The 27,417-nt window shown below is 40.1% G+C and overlaps 1 long non-coding RNA gene across 1 annotated transcript in view; it reads left to right on the forward strand.

The window, feature by feature from the left end:
• Positions 1 to 457: 457 nt before the first annotated feature.
• The window catches only part of LOC125184728 (uncharacterized), a 57,331-nt gene continuing 30,371 nt past the window's right edge, over positions 458 to 27,417 (forward strand). The window contains exon 1 of the long non-coding RNA XR_007169098.2: positions 458 to 1,012. This is a non-coding gene — a long non-coding RNA (uncharacterized lncRNA). The remainder of the gene's footprint in view (positions 1,013 to 27,417) is intronic.

Here is a 27,417-nt window from a genome sequence, read left to right on the forward strand (position 1 = left end):
AAATAGTATATCATAATTTGTTTGACCAATGCAAAATCTAAACCATACTTAATGTATTATTAGGCTTCAAAAGTAAACTTATCTGCCAGAATGCTGCCTGTTTTTTTTTTCCTGTGAGATATACGGTTTGTTAGAGCTGATCTATATGAAGGGGGACCTTTCGCTGGTTACAATAAATGTCTTATCTGTGACTTCACTGAAGCTATGGTATGTTGCTCCAGTTTTTGAATATCTGACCTAAAGGGCTAGAAAAACCTCCAGGAGACCAGCGCTGAAACCTGCTTCTAACTGCAGATACTGCAGCAGTTTTTCTAAGGACTGGGAAATGTTCAAGGTTATAGGTATTAAGCTTGGAAAATGATGAGCACATTTCCCAAGACAAAATAGACTCCCTCCCCCCCCCAACCTGAAATTCTTCTCATTGAAATGCATGTATATTTTTTCATGACTTATCCTGATTGCTTTTTTTAAAGAAAGAAGTTGCTCAGTTTAGATGTTGAATACTGGTCTTCCCCTTTAAAATTATGTGTGGAATCATGTTACAGAGAATTTAAAACTTTCAGTGTCTTGGGAAGGGCCTCAGTGCCTCTCAGGATTGAATTGACAATGATTAACATCATCATTTCAATGATTGCCACTTTGCCCATCTCACAGATACCCTAAAGGTTTTGTTCCATCCTGTAACCACAGCTGAACACTAAAAATGCTTTCCACTGTAGAAACAGCTATCTGAAGATCATTTTCATTTCTCCTTTTCACGTGCAACTGTTTACTCCATGCTCAGCCTCAGGTTGAAAAATATTTGTAAAAGCAGAAATGAAAGCAGTTGCAAAAAAAGAAAGTCATTTCAATTTGGTTAAAATTGAAACTTTTAGGGTTAACTCTGGCTATGGTAAACAGCACCAGCCAATCTCTGGGGCAGAACGGTGACTAAGAAGATGCACTGCACAGTGTCACCAGGAGACTGGCTGCTATTCAGAGGGAACATCTGCCAAAGCTTGAGATGATCAAGGTAAAGGTAGCGTGATAGGAAACCAGTTCTATTAATGAATCGTTAAGGGCCAAGCAGGGAAAAGTTACAATTTTGTCCTGGCACAGTCCCTGCACCATAAAACTTCCTTGCGAATTGTTTTATGTTTCTTCCGCAGTCTAAATGTTTTGATTACCAAGGCAGTGTTTCCCCACGAGGCGTATCTTAAAGAGATGCGGTGCCTGTACCAAGTGGGATGAGATGATAAAATGTAAGAATCTGGAACATGAGAAGTTTGAAGCTCAGCTGTGAAAATGTTTATTGGATAAATGTTTACTCTGCTGCATGCTTATATTTATTTTTCTTTTGAACCTTCGAGTACTGCTTCAGTGAAACAATTAATTCTTTTCGGAGAGCATGACATGGTTAATTAAACAGGTGAGAGAAACTAGTTTCTCAACTGTCTGGAGATTCAAAGATCCAGTTGCAATTTACAAAGAATATATTACAGTTGCCGACATCATGTGAATCCTGGCTTGTCTGAGAATGATAAACACATGAGTGGTGTAGAAAATGCCATTTAGAAACTGGAGATCATACTCACTGAGGCCGGTCCTCTGCTGTGCCAGGTGGTTGCACCACACTCTGCTTTCTGTGAAATGATTGTGCTTCATCCTAAAACCTCTTAAGGATTTTGCCCTTTTTCTATCCAAGGGCTTTCTGCTCCAAAACTTAAGAACCAGATTCTCAATCCCATAGACATTTCATAGCCATTTTTTCTTCTGCTTCAGTTGTTCTTAGCGTCAATAGCCCATCTTTACCCCTGATTTTAATCCCTGTGTTATGTTTATGAAGAGCAACTGTGTTCTCTGAGTCTTTGCATTGCCAGCCTGAGCAAGGCAAGCCCGTGGAGGGCTGTGCAGTGGCACGCTGTGTGGCTGCTGCATGGGCTGGAGCTCACCCCAGCTCTGCTCCCCTTCACTCTCCTTTCCTACCCTCCAGAAGGCACCAACAGGGGCTTGGAGATGTGCTGAAGGAGGCAGCAAACCCAAGCCCTCATAAGCATGGCTTGAGAAAACAGAATTTTGACAATGTTGGGACTGTATTATATAGAAGGTAAACCTAGAAAATGTTGCAGAAATTGCAGAATTGGGGCTGTAAAAATGAGTCCAACCTTTCTGAGGCACAGACTGCTACTTCCTCTATTTTTGCCTCACACCTAGAATGATGTGGCCTTGACCAGCTGGTCTCAGTGCTCCTGCAATCTAAACATTAGACATTAATAGTTTTGAATAGCAAGGAGTTGTAAACCGCAGTATATACTATGTGTTGTACTAAGGAAGTTAGTGCAGTTGGCTTTATTTACAGCAGGAGGGACTTAAAGATGACAAAAAAGGCACCGATTTGGGTAGAGAAGGAGCTTGAGAATGTCCTGGCACTGACCTCGCTTTGCTACTTCAAGCAGTAAGATGTGTTCTCCTTTGCCTCTCGTTAGTGACTGCAGACTTTCATGGCTTTCCACACAGAGAGATCAGGCAACTACATGTAAATTCTTTATATTTGACTATTGTTCTAATGAATCTTTTATTTTACTGGTTTTAACGTATTATCTGTAAACAACCACTACTGTTTGGCCAACTGTTACGTTTGTTTAAGGTTACTTAAGTCTCAGTTATCTGTGGAATGCTCCTATATTCCTCTGGGCAGTCAGTACATAACTCACAATTATCTAATTTTGGGGGGGGGGGGGGGGCAGGAATCTCAGATCACTTTTATGAGTCCTTTACGGAGCTGTTAAGTACTATCAGACATACATATATACATATTCACTTCAACCCCACCACATCTGCAGTTGTGGTTGAAAGTAAGAGGTTCTCTCTATAGCAACCAGCGCATGTTCGTTTCTTTTTTTTTTTTTTTAAATACCAAGAGCCAGATTTTGCTCTCAGGTCCACAGCAGTTTTGTTTTTCTGATTGTTTTATTCTTGAGAGTGAATAAAGTCCTGCTATTTGTCCACTACACGTGTCTGAAGAACAATCTGATTTTGGCAACTTTCTAAACAAACATTTGCTGATTTACTTCTTGATTAGAAATTATTAGTGGATCTTCAGGAAGGGACATGCTTCAAATAGATCTGGACAGAATTAGCAACGATGAGACATTTACAGCAGTAGAGTCTTTCTAAAGAGCCTTTAGAACTAATTCCAAATGCATACATGACTTTTAATTGGATAATTATTGCCTGTTGACTTTCTTCCAGCTTTGTCCTGTAAGGCAATGTGTGTCAAGATTTCAGAGTCACTTGCATATCTATGTATTCCTATTTTTCATCTGTATGTGTAAACAACTATTTGCCCATGCAAAAGGGATCCTTAGATGTGCAAATACCTTATCTTCTGCATAAATATTTTTTTGCAAGCAAATCTGTTTACAAGAATGACTACATGAAATATAGATATGTTTGAAATGGAATGAAATACAATTAAATACAGATCTGTTTACATGAATGATTACATACACAAAAAGAGGGCCTTTAAGTCTGAAACTGGGGGGCTTTTGTCTTGTATCATCTCTCAAGTTGATTGTATTTCTTTATATATGTAAAGCTACCTCACTAATAAAGTAGTTTTAGCAGTGAACCTAGCAGATTTAACAACAAAACATCTATGCATGTGCTTAACTTTAGTGGAGCTAAAGACCCAAGCAAAGGTAAGCACATGCTTCAGTGCTTTTCTGAATTGGATTCACATTTAGATCCAGTACTATATTTTTCCAGGCTTCCTAATTTCGTGCTCTGCCAGAGAATCAAAAGTCAATGGAAAGAGTTTACAGAGGATGCAGTGTTAAGTGTTGCCAAGTATGTTTTGTAGCCACATTTCTTTTGTAGTGCACTGTACCTAGCATTCCCATAGTTAAGGAAATGGTGATCCCGTTGATCTGCAGATTACCTTGCAGTTCTCCAAAAATGAAGCCTGTGACATTTACCTCTCCAGAAAAATTTATGCATTGGCCTTTGAATGCTATTTGACAGCACAAATATTTATGTTTAATTTAACTGACCAACTTATTAATGAGGAATCACATTATTCAAGAATAATCAATGTTCTGCTGGTGGTCGAGGGTGCTGAGAGCAATTTCTGAAGAACACCACATCTGTCCTTGTTTCAAACCAGGACAGATAGTTATTGTAGAGCGATACCACACCTGATTTGTTACGCACCGTTGTGTTGTTAAAGGCCTTTTCAGCAAACTCCTTTGGCCTAGTCCCATGCAGAAACCACATCTCCCTGATGTTGACGTATCAGAAGGCAACTCATGCTTCTTGACAGATAGTCCTTCCCGTAGGTTATCTGTGCACAAGGCAACTGCTGTCTTCTAGAAGTTGTCTGGGAAATGGAGAACGCCTGTGGTACATGGAGGGAGAGCCTCTGTGTATGCTTCCCATTCCCCACTTCCACCATTATCAGTATGAGATACTGCGTGGAAGTCCAAGGCTTTGGGCCTAGAAACTGGAATTTATCAGGGGGTGGCTCTACTGGACCAGGTAGGGCTGAAAATTTTGTGTAAACCTGGAAAGAATCAAGAACACCCAATTGGTTTTAAATTATGTGATACTGACTTCAACAGCACTTAAAATTAGAAGTCAAGTCTCCTAACACTGTTTCATACAAAAAACAAAAGGCCTCTGGTTAGAAATCTTTTAATTTTCCATTTAGATAACACGTTTGTGTTTATTGTTATACCATACTGTTTTCCACCTTTGCTTCCCCCCATCCTTTTGCTGATTTATATGCAATGGCTGAAAACTCTGTGCTAAAAAGATTACTTTATTTGTAATATTTGTTTGTATTTTTATTTGTATATAATTTTTAACTTTTTGCAAATATTTCTATTTTAAGTTTGGTTCAGACTTAGCAAAATGCTTGCACATTTGGACCCCATTTTTACATGTGCAAAGGTTTCTGCACTAAATTATTTAATTCCCTGTATACTTCCCAAACCCCCCAAATACCACTTAGTGAAAAACAACCACAAAGATAAACCCTGCTCAATGTGGACAGGGCCTTTGGATCAAGCAAGAAATAGGATAAGAGACTGTATGACTGTGAACAGACGAAATCATGTGACGGGCTTTATTGCTGGTGAAATCTGTTTCCACTTGCTGCCACCCACTAATTTGACAATAGATTGCATCATGTGGTTGCAGCAACTGAGAAGACTAGCAACCATTTTAAACTGCTTTCCTTAAAGGGGAAAACACTGTATAAAAACAGTGGAACAGAAAGACACTTGGTGTTGTGAACATATTTTAAATCTTAGATAAATGCAGTAATTCATACTGCATTATATTACATTTAATGTAAGCCAACTCTGCAATGAGGACCTAAGTATTAGCCAAAATTTGTTTATTGAGAGATTATTCTTAGTGGACAAAAACAGCTAGGAGATTTGTTAGAGTAATTTAGCTCATACTAGAATCGCAGTTACTACCTAAGTGTTATATGGAAAATGCACAGCATTTCCAAAGCAGAAAAATAAATAATAATGAACCCTTAGCTTAAAAATGCAATTCTCTCCGAGTTCTTTTCTTGTAAAGAAAAATCTACATTTCAAAGGAATATTTTCTTACATATGGAAATGCTTATTTTCTAGCTACTGAAGATCTGCCAGGAAATATTAGAGAATATCATGTTCAGAGTTTTAGAAGGCAAATTGCTTCTGCATACACTGTATCTAGCAGACAGCTTTATGGTGCTTTTTACCTGTCTGTCATAACATCATCAGTTTTTCCAAAGCACCTGAAGCCCTTGCAAGTAGCAGTATACCTTCACATGACACATGTATTTAGCAATGCTAACCTGATTAGCAAGTAAATACAAACAACAGATTTATGTGCTTTAAACCCAATTATTAAATGTTCCTTGATGGAGGAAATAAACAACTTTGAAATGAAATAGTTGTGTCAGCAAAGAAGATGGATTTTAAAGAGCACTTATCAAAGTACATACAACATGGCTATGCACCTTTAAAAATGAGTTTCAACTGTACTTTATTGTCTTAATTTATATCCCAGGAAAGCAGGGAGGGCCACCTTAGCTGTGGAAGATTTGGCTTTTTAGATATAAACACCGACTTTAAAACATCTCAGCAGCATTTTCAAATTGTCATAGTGAGCAGAAACATACATGTTGTTAGCCAGATGGGAAATTTCATATGCATTTCTTAAACCAGTTAATTTTCTTCTTCAGTGCAGAGAAGCCAAAAGCTAATGTTGAGGTCTGGGACAGACTTTCAAATGTTTTTTCTGTCAAATTCTATGCACCCAGAAAGCCTTAGTCTTTTATTGATTTGTTTGCTTTTCTTTTAGAGAGAAAGCAGTGTATTTGTGGCAGTTTATTCTTACTCTGGCCTAAACTCTTCTGGTATTCTGACAGAAAAAAACATCTCTGAAACTTCCAGGAGAATTTGCGAAACTATTTTGGAGGTAAAAATTGAGCTCCCTTTAGTTTTCTCTATAGAGACAAGTTTTAATTAATCGAGTAAGAGCTGTAGAAATGTCCCATGGTCATATCTTTGAGGAAGTTTCCATCATGAGTGTGTTTACCACTTATTCTTTCTCCTCCTTATTTTAACAAATAATGGAAGAAAATAGCTCTCCTATCTCCATTTTTTGTTTGTTTCTTTAATTCCCAGTACATTTTTCTACTTGTTTTTGATTGCCACCAATTGCAGAGTCAAGATCAGTTTTATTTGGTCAGCATAATGCAAATAAATTGCTGTTGTTGTTTACTTCTAAATGCCTGCAAAGGAAAAAAACAACCACCCCTCTCTCCCTTGCTGGCTGCGAGCAGGGTATTTGCTAACCAGCAAGGGGCGCCCTGAAACTCATTGCAAAGGTACTGGGGAGAACTGTTGAAGATAGTAATGAAGTAAAGCAGTAAAGACTGCCTTTTACAGAAGAAGAAAAATGAATTATTAATAATAATAATAATAATTAATAAAAAAGTGTTGAGTGAACTTTAAAAAGTTCATGCACTGGAGGGAAGGGATGTCACCCAGAGGGACCTTGACAGGCTTGAAGAGTGAGCTCATCTGACTCTCATGCAGTTAGGTAAGGCCAAGTGCAAGGTCCTACACATGGGTTGGGGCAATCCCCAATAATCAATACAGACTGAGTGATGAATTGATTGAGAGCAGCCCTGCAGAGAATGACGTGAGGGTGTTGGCGAGTATTGAAAGTGGGCATGAGCCAGCAATGTTTGCTTGCAGCCCAGAAAAACAACCACATCTTGGGCTGCAGCAAAAGAAGTGTGGCCAACAGGTTGAAGGATGTGATTTTATCCCCCTACTCTGCTCTCATGAGACCCTACCTGGAGTACTGTGTTCAGCTCTGGTGCCACCAGCACAAGAAGGACGTGGAGGTATTGGAATGAATCGAGAGGAGGGCCACAAAGATGATCAAAGGGCTGGAGTGAGCACCTCTGCTATCAGGACAGGCTGAGAGAGCTGGGGTTGTTCAGCCTAGAGAAGAGATGAGGGTGAGAGGGTGGTGAGGCACTGGCACAGGCTGCCCAGAGAAGCTGTGGATGCCATCCCTGGAGGTGTTCAAGGTGAGGTTGGTCGAGGCCCTGGGCAACCTGATCTACTGGGAGGTGTTCCTGTCCATGGCAGGGGGTTGGAACTGGAAGGTCTTTAAGGTCCCTTCCAACCCAAATCATTCTGGGATTCTATGAAATGGTTCTTGCAGACAGACCAGGGGGAGTTGTTGAGAGAATCACCAAGTGCAATTTGAAAATGAACTTCATCAAAGCCATGCTCTGTGGGACTACAGACATCATAATGCACGTGGTAGTCATGCTTAAATTTTGAAAGTAGGTTTTAGCAAAATTCAGAACACCAAAATCTCCTGATTTGAAACACATTTTTGGGGAGGAAAAAAAAAATTGAGGAAACCAAATTTGGAATTTGGAAACCAAAATTTTGAGAAATCTTAATCTTTTCAAAAATAAAAATAGAAAACAACCTGTGTTTTATTTCAAAATAAATAAAAACAGAATTCCTGCCTGGAAAGAGCCCACACATTTTGTAGCTTAACAAAGTAATAAAAGAAAACAAACAAACAAAAATAAAACATTTCCCAACTGCTGTTACTACATGGTCTCATGAGGCTTTTTGAACCAATGAAATGTAATTGGAAGGGGGCAGAAGAGCGGGGATTTCCCACTGCAACTGAAATTATTTGTGTTCACAAACAGTAATTTCGGTCATCTTACAGAAGTGCGACCACACCAAATAACTTTAAGCAGTGATTGACAGTGGGGTGATATCTTTACCTGCCGTGTACCACTTTGTGTGCTTCCACAATGCTACCGGTTTTGATAGCAACGATTAGTACACCTGTAATTCAAAGTGACAGCCATGCTCAGCTTGGCATTCAGCCAGAGTAGGAAAATAAAGGGTAAATTTCAGTGTGGTAAAAGATGCATGAAAAACTGGGGAACAAAATGAGATGCTAACTTCCCTTTAACATATACAGCCTGCAACTGACTGTTTAAGAAATAGAGGTTTTGCATATCCTATCCTGAGATCACTGTGAGCCAGGTTGAATGGCACTGCTGATCAGGAGATGACTGTGACCCAGTTTTATTACTGGTAGGCTAACCTCAAAAGGTTCAGCAGATCTTTTCAGTTCACGGAAGGATCAAGTTACCTATATGCTTAGGCAACCTTTGGTCGATTCTCCTGCAAGCCAACAGAACTACTACTCAGCTTGTGTAGGAGGATTTTTAGGACTAGGAACTAATGTTTTCCCCAGTTCTTAAGCTGGAAATAATGAGAATGCTGCCCTGTTTGTAAGGTAACTCCAGGATGGAGTGCTCTGGGGGAGGTTTGGAAAGAAGTTTGAAAGAAAGTTAGTTATGTCTTCAAAGCACTACAAAAGTCCTTGCAAGAGAAATTTTAGAGATTCTTTTAAAGTGCAAAATTGGTTCCATTTATTCCCTCACTTGTCTTCCATGATGAACACAGCCAAGTGCATCTCATGCCTGTTTTTTTGCTTAGTTTTTCATCTTTTGTAGGTCTTTATATTCAACTGTTTTTATGAGATGCAGTGATCCAACACTATTAATACAGTAGGTCAAGGATGCAGCTAGAGCTTGAAAATGTCAGTTTGGATTTCTGCTCTGACAAGGACTTTACATATAGTCTTGCTGACTGTGTCTCTTCTGGAAAGTTTTTTCAGTTGCTAACAAAGCAGTTGTGTTTCCTTGGGTTTGTACGTTTTGCCTTTTTGGGGCACATGAGCCAACAGACATGTCAGAGAGGTGCTTCCTTCTCCCACCATCTCTGCACAGAGCTGTCGTGGGGCTATGACTGGGAAGTGCTGCACTGCACTGCACGGACTCTTTGTTCCTCCCAAGAATTGCAGCACCTTTAGGTCGGGTCCCCCCCAATTTCCTTTCATTCAGATTCCTAATTCAACCAGATCTCAAACCCTTTTTTTTAATTGAAAAGCCACAAAAAATAAAAATAAAAGAAAAAATATATCCATATATCCTAGTCAGTGTATATAGATGTTTAGATGCTGTTGCAATGCTAACTGTGGTTCTTAAGGACTCATCTCACCTTTTCACTCCCTTGACTGATGTCTTGCACAGACGATAGCAAAGAATGATTTAGCTATTCTCTGTGCAGTGGGGAGGTAACAGCAGAAAGTATGGTGGTCACAAAAAAGACGGTGGAAATGTCTTACGATTAGGTTAGATGTTAGCGGGCTCAAAACCTTAATCTTGTGACAGCTGATCATTGTTTAAGAGGTTGTGAGTATTTATAAAGCAGAAACACTTCATTAGGTGGAGGCAGAAGGGTATAGGAGATTTAAGCACAAAGGCACTTACAAAACCTCTCCAAATCTTGTGTAGCTGATGGTGATGAAAAAAGCTGACATTAACTGCTTGCCCCTGCTGGACAGAAGGCTGCTGTGTGGATGTGCAGTATGAGGCCAATAACTGTTATGAACTTTTATTAATCTCACTAAGCAACTACATATTCACAGGACTGCTGTTTATTTACTGCTTCCTGTTGTTTTATCTCTTACTTATTCATTATATTTCAATTTTAAAGGAAGACAATCTTGACTGAATACCAAAATGCATCTCTCTTGCTCAACAAGCAAGCAAAACAAAAATAAAAACAAACAACAAAGTTCTAGTTGTTTTGATTTGCATCACAGATTGTTGCAAAGGTACTCATAACACTCCTTATCACTCACTACACGAGTGATGTACAGAAGGGACAGTGTTACAGCTCATGCCATCATTCAGGAGAAAGTGCAAGATTCTGGTAACCTGGAAGAGGCTAGAAACAAGGAGTCATCTACACAGTATAATAACTGATTGCACGTCATCCTTTGGAAACTTGTTTTTTAATATTTTGAAGGAGTTTGTCTTGGTATTGTATGAGCTGGGTGATACCTTAGTTCATATGAAGATGTTTGAATTCACTTTATCTGATTTTCTTCCTTTAAAAGCCCTCAATATTCCATTAATTCTCTCATAAACCCTGAGTACTGCGAGCCTTGAAAACCAGCATCAAATACGTAATAATTCCAGTGTCCCTCTTTCGCTTTTAAGTTTGCTTTGACATTTTCCAATGTATTTTTTCTAAGTGTCCAGTTATTGGTTAGTGTTGTTTTTATTGTACCGTTTCAGGCAACTACTCAAGGACAAGCTGCTTTGCATGGACCATTACTCTGCACTCACAAAGTTGGAAAAAAAAAAACATTTCTCAACCACACTAGGGCTTTCAGACACAAAACTGATAATAACTTTAGTCCCAAGCCTCTTAGTTGAGGAGTAGGATTAGAGAAATCCCACAGAAGTAAGAGTGTAGTTGTGGGATTGTTAATGAAAAACTGCTTGTCGAGGGACAGGTAATGTCTACACAGGAGTGTCTACACGAGCATGGTAGCAGTGGACCTGTGCTGTGCAGGTCTTGTGTTGCTGGAAGAACTGGTCTAACCCGACCGACAGAAGTTCAGGTTTTTATCATCTGGCTTCAAAATGAAGTGTGCACATAGGCACGACCTATAAAATTTTGTAGTATAAACATAAAAAAAAAAATACCTCAATTCTGTGTCTGTAAGATCACATTTCTGTAAAATAGTGATGTTTACCTGTCTTGAAGATTATCACATTGAAAGCTATGATTTGTTCAGAGAGCAGCGTAATGGGGCCGGATAAGTACCATCCATAAACAGAGGCTTACTTTTAAAAACACTTTTCTACTGAGAAGTAATGGCTGCTTAGTTTAGAGTTTCCAGCAGCTCTGAACAGCTGGCGTTGCTTCGCTTATAGCAGGCTGGACTTCTTTCTCTTAAGAGGCAAAGGACTCAGCATATTGCTCTGCAAAGAGAAAGAGGAGGGACAGATGATTACTATTAGTATTTGCAAGATTGTAAGAAGGGGAGGTTAAAAACCTTAAGATGCTTCAGGTGTTACCCTTTTCTAGTTACAAGGCTGCCTGCATAAAGCCTTGTTCAAATCAATGGGCTTGAAAAAGGAGTAAAAGAACTGTAAGTCTAGTCACATTTTGGGCAATGTTAAACAAACAGTACATGACGGCCTCAAAGTTCGGGAAAGGCTCCAAGTCATCTTCCTGCCTGTGGTTCCTGGGCTGCTTTGAACCCGTCTGTGCCCGGCTTACAGGAACTAGAGTTGATAGGAATGACTGTCCCATTTATGAGGGGTATGCAACACGTAATATAGAGAACATAGAGTAGTGCAACCATTCCCTCTTCTGTCTCAGCACGTCCCCATTCCTACCAATGCTTTGGGCTGTTGCAACAGAAGCCTCTATATCAGGCATAAAGATGAGCTTTTGAATACTTCTGTGAAATAGATAATGCACACTAGCCATTTCTTTTTTTTTTTTTTTTCCTCTAACTGGGAGAATTGTCCCAGCTGGGACCTTCCTCTTTGCATCTCCTGTACCCCATTTGGGCAGCATGCAGGAGACTTCTCTGGTCATATTATTTTACCTATGAAATGTCATGGTTAACTATAAATAACTGTAATGACAATGGCAAGGCTACATGTCATGGTAGCTATTGACCTGCGAAAGGTAGGATTTCTTTACATTACATTAAAAACCATCATCAGGAATCAAGCTGCAGTTTTGTTGTATTTACTTGAACTTTCCTTAATGTTTCAGCTCTACAGTGGGTTCTTTTGATGAACAATAAGTTAATCACCATGTTACAAAAATATTACCATGAGAATCCCACAGAAAGCAGAAATCTTTCCGTGCAGAATATTTTTCCTCTGACTCATTCTAGCATTTTTTCCTAATACATACCTGAAACTCAACACCTCTCATTATGCACCTGAGAAGCATATATCTCCTAAAGAAGGTTGTCCCATTATTTAAAAATTTAGTGTGTATTAATTGAAAGCAATGTCTCAGACTAGAAATAACTTATGCACTTACAATTTACAAGAGGTTATCTCAACACCTATTTTTCTGTTTAATAAAAAAAAAAGTCTTGTTGTTACCATAGAAACTGTCATATCTCTACCTACACTTCTCAAAGAAACACACCAATATACTCATTTGTTTTGTCTCTCCCTGCTTACCCCCTCCACCCCCCCAACCCACCCAGTGCTTGAAAGTAATCCTGGATCCTGTTAACAAATGGGGGAAGAAATGAAGCATCCTTAAGTGACAGTGTGTTGTCATCAAGCCTGAAAATACGTAGTCAAAATAACAGAGACACCTCACTGGGCAAAGTTGTTCTGAAGTTTAAACAAAGGTCCCTATCCGGCCAGCTACTTTCTGGTTGTCAAATCCCACCGCACACATGAATTTGCTTTAGGCTGAGATCAATTTATCCTTGCAATGACCATTTCAGCAAGATAACTGGAAAGAAAGGAAGATTTTTTTTTTTCAGAAGTACAGTTTTGGAAGGAATTTATAGTTGCTATTAACAGGTGAGATCAATAGTTCACATCACTGCTTTTAAATATGATGCTCAAATGTCACATTAGTCAATTTTTCTTTATTTCCTTTCTGATATTGTTTCTACCTTCATTAGAGCAAAGTTCTCCCATCAAAACCACTCTGTGCAGTGGAAGGAAATGATTTCAGCTGAGACAAGTGAGGCACTTAAATCTGATCCCTGCTATATTTTTATTAATTCTGTAGTTTTTCTTGTCACTTGGATACCATGTTGAAGGAAGGGAGAATGCTTAGGTTGTTGCTATGTAGAGTGTAAAGAAAGACATTTACAGGGGAACCATCAAGTAAATAGATACAGTTAAAGCTTTAAACATAAGCTTTTTTTTTTTTTCCCTCTTTTTTTTTTTGACTCTTACTTTTTAAAACACATGTACCCTCTACCTTTTCTGGCTATCCATGAACTACTTTTTGTAATCCCTGGATTCTGTCCTGTAAAATGCTGAAATGCTTATGTCAATTTAAACATTTCTGAAGTGAGAAAAGGTAGAGAATTTTTATTTTGAGGGCCTGCTTCCTCATATATTGAATCAATAAGTCATGATTAAGGATAGAGTTAAATTATACTCAGTACTCAGTAAACTGAAGGGTTCTAACAAGCTTTAATATTAAGACTAAATAAAAATTGTGTTACAGGATAAAAAACATTCTCCATCAAATCTGGTTGAGCACTACAAATGGATTATTTTATTTATTAATGTATTAATTTAAGATATGAAATTCATAAATATTTATCTCCATTATTGTACAGGAGGATTGCATATTTTGGTATGGTAAGAAATGCAGCACTGACCATATATAAACTCAAATACCAGAGGAGGAAAAATTATGGCGTTCCTATTACAGAGTTTTGCAATTGGAGTTTTGAGGAGACTGCTGAGGTGGAGACCTGAAAGGAATCTTTTTCATCTCAGCCAACAATGACAGAGGGAAAAAGACAGCTCGCAAACCCTGTCTGCATGACCTTGGTCTGTCTGTCCAGAAAGCCTTCAGGGATGTACAAGTAGGTACATATCATAGACCTTTGCAACTGGGAAAATGGATTTATGTGAAATTACCAGGGAAATTCAGTTGAGTTTGGTAGCCCCAAGAATTTTTGTTTCTCACCAAGTCTTGTAGTACGTGAGAACTATGGGAAGGGGGAAGGATACAAAATGAGCATACAGCTTCATGAGACTGACTAGCTTGGATGGTAGGATTTTGTTTGCTCTAGGGATTTGCTTGGCACAGATAAATTATAGGCCAAATCCTCAGTTCCTTACGTAACCAGAACTCCAGATGAGGGCTCTAAAAGACTTCGTGCTTAAGTAAAGACTGAGAGCAACCTGAGAGCCAAAGCCCAAATTAACAGGTCTCAGCTATTACTAGAGTCAGCGTTGCAGCACCTCACAGCAAGTACTGCCCTAGGATCTTCCTAGGATTCACAGCTGACAATTGGCTCCAGCCAGGGAGTGGGAAGGTTTCTAGGCTGCCTAGAAACCTTCTCAAACCCTCCTCTTCTTTAGATTTAGGCTGCAGTTTGCAGCCTGCAGTTTCATACTTCTGTATGACTAGCATTCAAAACTTCAGTCTCCAAGTTTCATGCACCTAAACTGGAGGAGACAGTGGTAGCCTTTGGTACAAGGGACTACAGGACATAGGGAACAGGAAACTGGGTTTTAGGTCAGACATGGCTTGAACTCACAAATCTCACCATAAGGAATGTCCCCTACCTATCTGACTGTTGACAATAACAAGATTGAGATAGTTTCCGCGTCACTATAACACAAGGAATGCAGAGCTCCATGATCCAGAAGGAGTAGACATGACTTCTGCATTGTCCTGAGGCGAGAAGATCCTGACTCCTGGACCTCGGTCAGGATAACTGGCAAGCAAACAAACAAACAAGCTGAGACAGAGTGAACTGTTTTGCTCAATTTTAAATGGGAAAAGGGCATTTGATTTCAGTCTTCTCAGAAAGAAATGACATTTTGAGCGAGAAAATTCAAAGCATTCCTTTAAGAAATTGTTGAGACGAAATGCCTTTGACTTTTCTTGCATTCCTTTTAGAATGGTCAATTATATAAAGCTGGTATGAGTCAGTATGCATTTTGATGTCATTGAGTTTGTAGCACTTGCAGAAAAGCATTAATTAGATATTTATTTATTTTTTGCTAAGCTTTCCTGCAAGTATATGCTTCAGAATTTAACTATTTGGCTGATATGTTGGACTCCAAAACTCTCCCAAACTCAAACCTACACCCAGTGCAAACACTCAGGTTCCACCTAATTTCATGCTTCAACCATGCAAAACCATTAAGTTTGCTATAGCGTTTCAGCACAAAACCATAAATCACCCTGAGAGTGCTTGAAGGGCTGCAGAATTAGTGACCCTATTCTTAAGTTTTGAAATCACAACGAAACAGCAAACAAAGTAGCTTTCATCTTAGACATTTTGTTCAGATCTCTTTAGACATTACCCACACTTTTTTACTGTCTCCTTGCATCTTCCAATATTTAAGAGAACAAGCTTTCAGAAAACAAATGCCTCAAATAAAAATTAGGCACACACTGCATGAAGGAGACTGTTCATGTTCTGTCAGAAAGTGAGTAGCTTAAAACTAGTCTCACATAGTAATCCCAGGCTTGTATTGTAATTTATGACATCTCAATAGTAGAAAAGATAAAAATTCTGAAAGAGAATCTCCCCCGCCCCCCCACCCCCCAAAACATAAATAAATAAATAAATAAATGTTCTTTTTCAGAAAGATTAAATGATTTAATATGAGAGAAAGACGGACTCTGGAAACACCAGGGTCTGCTCCATCATCAGTGTCGTAATGCAGTCAGGAGAGAGAGTTGCTGAGTCTGGTGTGGTGGGACATGTATTCCGAGCAGCTGAAGAGCTATTTCAGTATATTTGTCTCTGGGGAGTGCATTTTTAGTACATTAAAATACGTTCTCTGAGTGTACGTGCATTTCAAATATGAGTCACGTTTGTTTCAATACATGCGTGGCATCTCCATGTAACGTGAGCATCAGCAGACAGGCAGAAAATACATTTTTGAACGTACATGTGTTTGGACATTGTTTAGACACCTTCAGAAACGGAGTATCCAAGTCTCCAAAATATTCTGTTCTATCCCGCAAGGAACAGATTAGAGCTGTTAGCTGAATCTGTTCACAGTGAAAACATACAGTGTGGATGCCCAGTTGTAAAGACAGAAAGCCTGATTCATTCCTATTAAGCAGAGTTATGGAAGAAATCCATGTTGCTGTCCGCGTGTGGATAGCAACCATTCACATATCCCAGTGTTGTGGTTTAACCCGGCTGGCAGCTAAACACCACACAGCTGTTCACTCACCCTCCCCCCTCCCTCTCTGGGATGGGGGAGAGAAACCGGGAAGTAAAGCCTGTGAGTTGAGATAAAGACAGTTTATTAAGACAGGAAAATAATAATAACAATAATAATAATAATAATAGTGATAATGGTAATAGTATTAACAATAATAATGTGTAAGAAAACAAGTGATGCACAATGCAATTGCTCACCACCCGCTGACCGATGCCCAGCCTATTCCCGAGCAGCCGGCCCCCCCACCCCGGCCAGCCACCCCTATATATTGTTTAGCATGACGCCAGATGGTATGGAATACCCCTTTGGCCAGTTTGGGTCAGCTGTCCTGGGTCTGTCCCCTCCCAGCTCCTGCTGCACCCCCAGCCTGCTCGCTGGCAGGACAGAGCAAGAAGCCGAAAAGTCCTTGGCCTGGTGTAAACACTGCTCTGCAACAATTAAAACATCAGCATGTTATCAGCGCTCTTCTCATCCTAATCCAAAACATAGCAGCCTACCAGCTACTATGAGCTACTTAACTCTGTCCTAACTGGAACCAGGACACCCAGCCATCTCACGCTTTGACTGATGGGGAAAAAAACATTTTATGCATGCTGTAACTCCGAGTTGTTGCAGTGTAGACGAGCCTCTGAACTTTTTACATGCAAGCATTCTGAGCTGCAGAGAGAAAACTCTGACTTTGCAGCCTCCTAATTGAACCAGGTGGGGAAAGATTCTTCCAGTCAAGTAGTATTTGCCTTAACCAGGAAAAATTACTGTTTGCTTGTTTTTGTATTTAACCAAAGGCAAATTGTTGTTAACAGATGCTGGCTGCCTGTAGGAAGGCGGCTTGAGAATATGCTAGTAAATATTCTTGACAACAAACTTTTTTACATAGTCAAGAGAAGGAGCCTTTAGTGCAGCCAAAATAGCCACAAAATTCACTTGACATGCTCAGATGTAAGTCATCTTCTGTTTCTTTAAAAGCAAAGAAACCACACAGTAAAAAAAGCTAAGTAAACAGAACTGCAAGAATCTCTCACAGTGTGCATTCGGCTAAATAATACATTTTTCTTGATAAGGCTTAACAGCGGAAAACTCTTGCACAAGATTTCATCATTGCTATGTATTTTGTACATTCAATTTAGTTGCATAAGATGAAAAAAATATATCAGCAATTCCTGTTAAACAAAAGTTTTCTAGTTAACAAAAACAAACAAACTACGTATACTTTAGAAGGAATATACACACCTTTTGTGCTGTACTGGTATGCAAGTTTCTTACCTGTAGAATTAATTTTTTTGTGATCAGCCATGTAATCAGAGTGTCTGAATGGTGCTCTACAGACAGTATAAAATACTTTGACCTTGATTTGGGGACTGTACGCGTGCTTAATCGTGGGAATACTCCTATGGAAACTGAGGAAAGCAGGAGAAAAGATAGGCAAGTCTGTACAGTGCTAATGTAAATTAAATGAATTTTTGCAAACATGAGAAACTCTGATTTTCATAGCAATTAACTTAAGCATTACTAACACTGTGTCTAGGCATTTAGATATGCATTTAAGAGACTTTCTGGTAACAAAATGTTTTATGTCTGCAATGTATGTTCACTGATTTTAAAAAATGCTGCTGTCTCTCCGTGAGACTTATATTCCTAAATCCTTTCAGGTTTAAGGGTACAGGCACTTGAAATTCATCACTGTACCTTTTAAACTGGAGGCAGAATTTAAAATATCCAGCTTAACTACTTGATCCTAAACACGTGTCATGGAAGGTACCTACACGTTTTCCAAATTCAGTTGTGTAATATCAAGTTTGCAATAATGGAGAAGTGCTGTAGTGGACATCAAAAAATATCTACATTGCTAACTAATGCTTTCAAGACATGGAAGCAGTGTCTGTAGTCTTGTGCAAAAGGCTACCTGACTAGTGAGGAATAGAAAATGGGTGCATGATACTAAATGATTTCTCAAGAGGCTGATCCAAGGTAAAGGGAAGAAATAGCACAGCGTGATGAGTCATTAACAAATGTTTTAGCAGAGGTGAAAACTGCATTATGCCAGCACTTTGTTACCAAGAGGGGTGCATCTTCATTTTGTGCTTATTCTGCAATGTTAGTGGAAAAATATTTCCACTACAGGGGCAGTGAGCATATGTAATGCAAACATTTTGACAGTGAATGTAAACAGCTTTCCTGCATTTTAAACCATTAAATCAAGGACACAAATTTCCATGGTTTGCAGATTGCAATCTTCGCTGACTATAGGGAAGATGGTGTTGCATCTGTTTTGTGTTTATAATTGCACGTTGTGTTGTGCCACTGTGACTGAATTTTAATAAACATGTTTTTTTTTTTTTAATTGTCATGGACACTAGGGTCTCCCATATAGCTATGATGCCAAGAATCAATAATAAGTTCCATAGGAATGTTTTTAGAGAAATAAACACTCATTGGGATGACTTTAATATTGCTCTTGCTTGGTTGTGAGATGGAAAAGTCCAGCAGCCTGACTCCCGCTTGATTTGCGACTTCTTGCATTTCAATTTCAGCCGATTGGCTTAAGCCGAACATTTTTGGCTCCGTTCCTAAACAGGAGGCTCTGGGGAGCCCTCGCTCTAAGCCAGCCGTAACGAGGTGTCTGTTGTTATTCCCGTCGATAGAATATAAGTTCCCCCCAGCTCTCTTCTCCATCCCTCCACCCTGTCCCAAAATAGTTCTGCAGGGCAATGAAGGCGCATGTCAGGATGGGCCCCGTGTGTACGGCAGCGGTGCCCCAGGGAAAGAAACAGCCGCAGACTTCAGGGGCGGGCGGCTTTCTGTGGAGGAGGAAAAACTAGAGCCAGTGATTTGTGAAAGAGGTAATGTGACTCTCTCGGCTTAGAGGAAAAGTTTTCTTTTCTAATAAATTATTTCTCCCCCTGGTTAGTAAATCATTTCCCCTTCCTAATGCATTTAATTTGCTATTCCCTTTAATTATTGCTTGTCCAGGTGGATCTTAAAGGCTGCAACTTAAAAGAAGTCTCTTAAACCTAGCAAAAAGTCACCCCCTGCCACATCATTAACTGAAAGACAATCATACTCTGCCTTGCCTTATAAAAATAAAGAGAGGGGTCAAAATGCTGCAGTAAGTGTTTTTCTAAAGGTAAAGTCTTGCATTAATAGGAAGGACTTTGGTGGGTTTTGTATCAGGCCCATCAGACCCTTCTTGAATGACATGACCGTGTGTTAATGACAGCTCGTGTCCCTTCGACAATGCAATTTCAGGGAGATGCACGAGACAGTATTTTCTTAGTCAGAGGAAAATTGTCTTTGCATTGTCATTAGTTGCCTATAGCTTGGACCTGTTACAGTACATTAGAGTATAACCCTCACTTCCCACAGGAAGTAACGAATTGGGAGCCTGCATTTTAAGGACAAAAGAAGACGGTGTGGTTTTTTCCATCCTGTACCTAAGAGTGCTGAGCTGTGTTTACCTTACAGCCCTGCCTCTGTCTCAGCATGTGGCTGGCTGACTTGTACATGGAGATTTATTTCTGAATCAGCTGCCTAGTGCTGTAGCCTGCCTGTTGAATACACAGCCTCACAGCTGGCCTGGTCTGGTATTTTGAAGTCATTTCCAGTAGCTTATGATGTGTTCCCTGGATGTTTATATCTTGGGGGAAGGAGAAGAGGGGTGAATCCAGTGGGAAGCATCTGTTACCTCTTTCTGAGATGTGGTTTGCAAACTGAGACACCCCCAAGTCCCATGGTTGCCTGATCCCGGATCTCAGGAATCTGCACTGCAAAAACAAAAACTTCTTCAGCAGAGAAAGCAGCTGTTCGGTGTTTTGGAAAAACAGGGATCTATCGCTGAAGAAGTGTCTCAGTGCCAGAAGTGTCTCTGTGCTGAGCCAGCTTTGCTGCTGCAGGGGAAGGTGCCTCTGGGTGAAATCAGTAAGGATCAAACTCTCATGCACTCCTGGTCAGTGTAGGATCAGTCTTCCCAGAGGTGCACGGCTGCACTGCATCTGTCCGCTGTGTCCAGGAAGCCCTCACATTTTTTGAGACATCCAGCGTGGAAAGGATCTCAGTAATCATTCACTGTGAAAAAGAATAGCTGTTTGAGCATATGTTTTAGTTAGAAAAAGAAGTACATAAAGTCTTCCTTTTATTCACATGTATTAGGACTCTCTACTTTTCTTGCACTTAGATGCACAGTTTTAGAAAACCAGCCTTTTGGTTAACTCCTATGTTAAGGATATCATTTTGTCTGCCTGTCCTTGCTAATTAGGACGTTATTGAATGAGTTAGTTAACCAGCCTCAAGTAGAGTTCTTTAGTCACCAGATTCAGTGTTGCCTTCTGCCCCTTTTCTTTGTCTTTCAAATCACTCATGCGAATGAGATTTAAAATCGACTTAATGAAAAATTTGTCTCCTAAGTTAACCAAAGCGGTCTGAACATTTTTTAAGAGGAAATGCAATTTCACAAAGTTTTCATGGAAGTGGGAGTGAAAATCAATTCCTAAGCACAGCTAAGTTCATCAGTAAGGATACGCACATGTAGGTGCACGTATCACTGCATCCACTTAGTGGTCATGTTCCAGCCCTTGCTGTCTGCAGAAGCTGCTGCGGGAGGACCGCTGTAGCCCAGGCAAGCTGTGTGTATCAGCAGCCAGCCTGGTGCTGCATCAGGCCCAGAGTCCAGCAGGCAGCAGAGATGGCAGGCAGCCTACAAGTGCTCGCAGAAGCACCAAATTTGGGCCAACTTCAGCAGTTGTGCTTCCAGGAAACAGGAGACAGAAATAGTGAAAAATGCATCCTTCTTTAAAAAAAAAAATATCCCCTACAGATTACTTACACTGGATGTAGGTAGGCTTTCAGGTGAATGGTTGGACCAGAGTGTGCTTCTGCCTAACTGTCTGCTGACACACAAAACTAAATGGATCTTTTCACTAGGAGAATGGTTGCTGATAAAGAACTTGCTATCAAAAGTTATAAATGCGGCAGAATGCTCCTGTCTGTGGAATTTGCTCATCTGTTCTGCTGCATAAATCGTCCCTGTTACAATGAAATACGAGCATGTCACATTGCATTTATCCTTAAAATACCAGTATGAAGCAAATCCCTCATTTCCGTGTGGGAAACTGGTCTGTACCATGAGGGGTTGCCCTGCCTGTGGCTCTCGAGGCTGGGAAGCCTGGCCCAGCCTCAGTCTGTGGCTCTTAAAGCATCTCCATAGTCTTCTTGTTACATCTTCAGATCTGCCATTAATGCTGGGCTCCCAGCAGACTCCCGGCAAGACCCTTCCTGCATCTGCTTATGCAGCGCCTCTGTTTCCCATGCATCCTGCTTTCCTGCAGAAGGAAACGCTGTGTCATTATCCACAAGGCCACGGAATAAAAGGGGAAACAGAAAGCGATTACATGGGTCAGGCCTGGGAGTATGGTCTCTTGGCCTCCACCATTTCTCCCTCCTCAGCTAATTGTGCTTATATCTGTCAGCATTAATAGAGCAAGGCAGCAAGCATCTGGCATTATAGGCTTGGCTATCCTGAAAGCAGAAACCCTGGCAGTCCCTGCAGGTTCCTTTTATTTCCCTGGCAAATCATCTGGAGGCCCGGACACTCTCTGAACAAAGCCTACAAAACAGTATGGCCTACAGCATCCGGATCTTGCCCTTGGGGTGCTTAGTCAGGGCTGTTCAGTCAGGTTGAGGTGCACAGCACCAAATGACACGATTTTAATCCTGGGGAGAACCAAACTGTCTCAGTTCTCCTCCTCACGTGGGCTGGGAGACAAGCTCAGGACCCCCATGGACCAATGGCACCTCATGCTCCTGTGATCATCTGTAAGCCCTACACGCTGGACGGAGAGCAAGGACGGTGTCTGCTGGTCCATCCTGCTACCCCGACACCAAATACCAGGCAGCTGCCTACAGAAAAAGCTGAAGAAGCCTCTCCAGGCGTGCCTCAAAGCAGAGGCAGGAGCAGAGTCCAGGTAAAATGCTCAGGTAAACAAAAATCAAACAGTGAGATAGCCAGATAAAATAACACGGAAAAGTCTACCACCAAGGCCATTTTGCTTAATACCAAGCACAGTCTGATGTTGCCCTGGCTGTGGGGAACTGCCATGGCTACCTTTTTGAGGTCAATAATCCAAAATTTCATCTCTTCCTGAGGCCTGCCAAAATCCAGCCCTCAGTTGCTGTTTTCGTTCTCACTTTGTACCTTTAAACTACACCATACAATAAAAAAAAAAAAAAAAAGGAAAGTAAAACTAAAAGTCAGCGTCGGATTTTCCTGCTGTTAGGTTGTTGAGGATTTTTAAAGCTCACAGTTTCCTTGAGGGGAAAGAAGTTAACGTGTCAAAATACATCAGGCCTTCTGATGTGGGGCAGGCCTTGCTGAGTTCACTTGCTCACTGTTTCAACATTCGTTTGCAAATTAAACCTCTTCTAACGAGAAATATCACATTCATTCATTGGTAAACATCTGTTTAGAATATAGTGTCCTCCTTTGTTCTAGAAAGTGGCCTCACAAGAGAACCTATCTTTAATGCTGGTGATTGTTAGCTGCAATAAAAGTCTCTATTCTTACAATATTTAAAAAGAATTGATGTTTGCATAACAAATTACAGAAATTCGGACTGTGAATGCACACATCTGCAGTATGTCCTCAAGGCACTAACCTTACCCAAGAACACAAAGTCCTTGTTATGATATGCAAACTAATGAATCAGCTGAAGGAAGCATTTATATTTTGACAGTGTTTTAACTTTCTCTGACTCAAATTAGCTGCGACTGTGGCTGTTGCTCGGCGAGATTCTGTGAACTTTCTAGCTAAAATTAGCCTTTCCAGTGCTGGATGTTATCACAGAGAAAGTAATTTGCTGGAAAAGGAATAATTGATCTGAAACTATCTCACATTTTGATATTTGGAGGAAACAAGTAGCAGATCGTTACTGTCTTTTTCATTCTTGCCTGTGATATGTTAAAACTGTCCTGGTCTTAGCAGGTTTAAATATAAAATTAAACCATGTTCAGGTAACAGCCCTGACTGTCTGTGGGTAGGCTGTGCTCTTACACAGTACGGATTTTTGTATAGTATTCCACAAACACTTAAAAAACCCTCCATACCTAAAATCTTCCATATGCATCTTGTTTATTAACTTTTCTTAAAAGGATGCAGTGTTGGTTGATGTTGACCATCCTGTCAGGAAGATCTTATAAAAGCCCTGAAGGTCAGTTTATCAACACTTCTAACATTTAATAATCACTGTGTTGGGCATTTTGTGTAGTGGTTCCTTAGCACTTTAAATTTCATCTTTAAATTTCTTTTTGTTATTGTTTTTTTTTTTTTTAATATTTTCTTTAAACTTGCAAACCTCAAGGTCCTTCTCTCCTCTGCCTAGACATCTGCTCCAGAATTTGAAAAGCATTTAATCAGCTATAAATGGCTCTTCTTTTTTCTTTTCTTTCTTTTTTTTTAAACAGGATTTGGCCTTCAACATTGGTTTGGCAAGCCCAAAGCTTTACTCCCTATCAGATTTGAAGGAAAACAGTATGAAACAGTGGTCTTTGTCTTGTGACATACAGGAGTTTGGATTTGAGCTTGTACTGTGGTTGGCCTGGCTGTCTCCAACCTGCAGAAACACCCGAGTTGCAGCATGTTCTCTGGAAACGTGGATTTAACACACTCCTGTGTGTGACTTTATTCTGCCTGCCCAAGACCTAAGTTCGTTGCACTGTGGCCTGTTTTGGGACCTATACTGCCTGGCATAACAACCTGAGAGCTGAGCGATGTGCTGTGGAGACATAGCCCTCTGAAATGAGAAGGTGCTTGTTTGTATCATAGCATGAGCCCAGGCGGCTGGTCCCTCCACCACGAGAGGAGGACCATGCCCTGGGCCCTTTGCATGTTTAACACTCATGCAAAACTCTCGTCTAGCTGTCCTGGAGGTATTATTTACAAGAACAGTTCGTATTCTTACTCAAAGATTACACAAACACTGCTGACAAGGTCAGTGTCTAGATGGATTAGCTAGCATGTAAAGGCCAACCACGTAAATAAAGCTCTCCAGGAGTAGTGTTAACTTGCCTAGTAGTGCATTTATTTATTTAGCAGCTTTTTTCATCTCTTAATTTTATGAATCAGTCGTTTTATTTGTTTATGCTGGTTCCTACTCCTTATCTTTCTTTACCTTTCCTCCCTCTCTTTGCAGCGTGCTAGCAGGTGGTGGTGCTAAGGGATATTTCTTCTGCTTTGTACATGTGTGCTTCTCTTCTACCCATTGCTTGAGCATGCTGTAGAAAAGGTGTCCTTTTTAAAATTTGCATATCCAATAAATGAGGTGTGGTAAATTTGCAAAACACTGCCTAGAGATTGGACGATGAGCATGTTTACTCACATGGACGTACACACGCATGCAACCCTACCTTTACAAAGCTACCCCTACCTATAAAACTATTTTTCTGTAATATAGTATGGAATTTCTACAGGGGATCAGGATATGAGTATAGTGTTAAGCTATTCACTGGCCATTTCTTTGTTAAAGTAGTTCACCTCATAAAACCACAGCTCAGATCTGAGCAGTGGAAGCAAACACTGGTATATATATATATGTTTCTTCTCATCCATTATAAAGGTATTCCATTATTCCATTTCTCACTTCATCACAGTCACCTGTGCAGGTAGGAGGTTCTGCTGCTGCTGCCGGGAGAGGTTGGCCTTGCTCCCACTTCACCACTGCTGCCGCTGGCATCGCTCATGCTCACTGGGGCTGGACCTGGGGCTGGCTTCTCTACTGCAGCACTCCCCACCATTGCTTTGATTTGTAGTGTCCTGTGACGGTGTTCACAACCCTGAACTCTCTTTGCTCCTTACTTGCTTGTTTTTGGTTTTCTTTTCTTTGTTTCTGGGTAACAACCACTCTATGGTAAGTGTACAACACAGAAGAATAATTCCCAGCCTCAGAGAATCTGTCATGCAACATTATTCCCATCTTAACTCCCTAAATAATTGTATTCATCTTTGTCTTTCTCACCTCTGTTTCACTGTGTAACATATCTCATGACTTCTATGGCTGCATTTGAAAGAGACTATATATGTCAAAAATAAATTGAATACCTCACGTACTAACAAAGCATATATTAAAGAACTGTATAAAAATTCTGTTCTTTCTCATCCTAGTGAACCGTGCTAACTATAGCCAATATTTTCACTTTACTTGCCTTACATTGGTTCTTGAAAAGTAGGTTTAAACTTCTATATAAATGGTGTACCACAGAGGAAGCTCAGTATCTGCAGTGTTTTGGGTACCTAGAACATCCTCAGATAAGACCTTGGAAGTGTTTTTTGATAAGATTTTGGTGCTAAGCTAGGCATTTTCAACCCCAGCTGTCCAAAATCCATGAGTCATAGAAATCTACAGATTGGACTAAGAGTTTTGAGATCAAAAACAACTTGAACAAAGGCTGGCTGGTTTTCGATGTTTCGCTTTGTTTTCTGATGCTGCAGTCTTTGAAGTTTTATTTCCAAGATTTTTTCTTCATAACCAGCAGGGACAGCAAGTCCTTTATTGTCAAATAAGAGCTTGACAGTGTCACGTGAATCCAACTGTGGCTTTTATTATTTTATCATGTTTGTTTGCAAAACTTAAGACTCCTCTAAGAGTTAGTAACAAGGGACTTAACTTTGAAAATTTTAGCATCTGCATCTGATTACATCTTTGCAGGACTTCTTCTTAAGGGTCTGAACTTTGAAATAGCTTCATATTAACTAGCACTATGATTCTTCTGAAATAGGGCTCTAGGTTTAATTCTTCTTTTATACAACGCAGGTCTTGTGTTTCACAAAAGCAGCGTCACAGAAATGTGAGCTTGGAGGAGGCAATCTTAGCCCACAAATTAGGTTCTTGGCTATAAGATTTCATCGTTATCTTACTAGGTGAGAGTTATCTGGTGTCGTGAAGGAGTACTTTCATTAGTGCAGAATTTGGTTCTCTTCTGTTTCCTTGTGGGATTATCACTTTTTACTGTATTCTCCGGTATGTGTGACACTGTAGCTATGGTGCATGGTTTCAGCTGCTAAATACGTGCGAATCAGCATGGACTAAAAGTTGGTCTTCAGCACATGAGACACCTTACTGTGCCGTGTCATCTTCAGAGAAATAAACTGCTGCAACATCTAAGCTGCTTTGCATTTATTTTGCATTAAGACATTACCTCATTTCTGATTGTGTAAATTCAGGTGCTTCCCGAACAGCAGAAGTAGTTTAGATGCTTATGCTTTTGGAAGGGTAAATGCTTATGTTTTAAAGGTAAAACCCAAAGCAACCTTTTAGGAAATCTCAGGGTTCTGTTTCCCTCTCTGTCACCTATACTAGCTCCACTACCCCACAATACTCTCGCTTGCCTGGGCTCCCATGACTATTTTGCAAAGGCTGCAAAATTCAGTAATTCAGCCAATATTTTAATATAATCAATATGAATCATCATCAATGCCTTTATGAAGATGTATGTTTTACCAATAATGCTGGCTTAACCATTCTTGTTTCCCTCTCCATATTGTTAGCTACACCCCAGAAAGAAAAGAAAAAAGGAAAGGAAAGGAAAGGAAAGGAAAGGAAAGGAAAGGAAAGGAAAGGAAAGGAAAGGAAAGGAAAGGAAAGGAAAGGAAAGGAAAGGAAAGGAAAGGAAAGGAAAGGAAAGGAAAGGAAAGGAAAGGAAAGGAAAGGAAAGGAAAGGAAAGGAAAGGAAAGGAAAGGAAAGGAAAGGAAAGGAAAGGAAAGGAAAGGAAAGGAAAGGAAAGGAAAGGAAAGGAAAGGAAAGGAAAGGAAAGGAAAGGAAAGGAAAGGAAAGGAAAGGAAAGGAAAGGAAAGGAAAGGAAAGGAAAGGAAAGGAAAAAGAAAAGAGTAAAATCTATATACTTATTTATTTATATTTTACTTACCTGTCATTTATTTTTGTTTAGTCATCCGTGTTTAACCATTTATTTATACATTTGTATCTTGGGACAACTGGGCGGTGTAAGTGACTGCACAGTCTGACAAAACGAAGGGGCAGTGAAGAGCCAGTCACTAACAGCTGGAGGTGGTTGATCTTTCACTTGGTGCTGCTTCTGAAAGAGTGATGAGAAGACT

Source organism: Anser cygnoides, chromosome 2 (assembly GCF_040182565.1).
Source record: "Anser cygnoides isolate HZ-2024a breed goose chromosome 2, Taihu_goose_T2T_genome, whole genome shotgun sequence".
Classification (NCBI taxonomy): domain Eukaryota; kingdom Metazoa; phylum Chordata; class Aves; order Anseriformes; family Anatidae; genus Anser; species Anser cygnoides.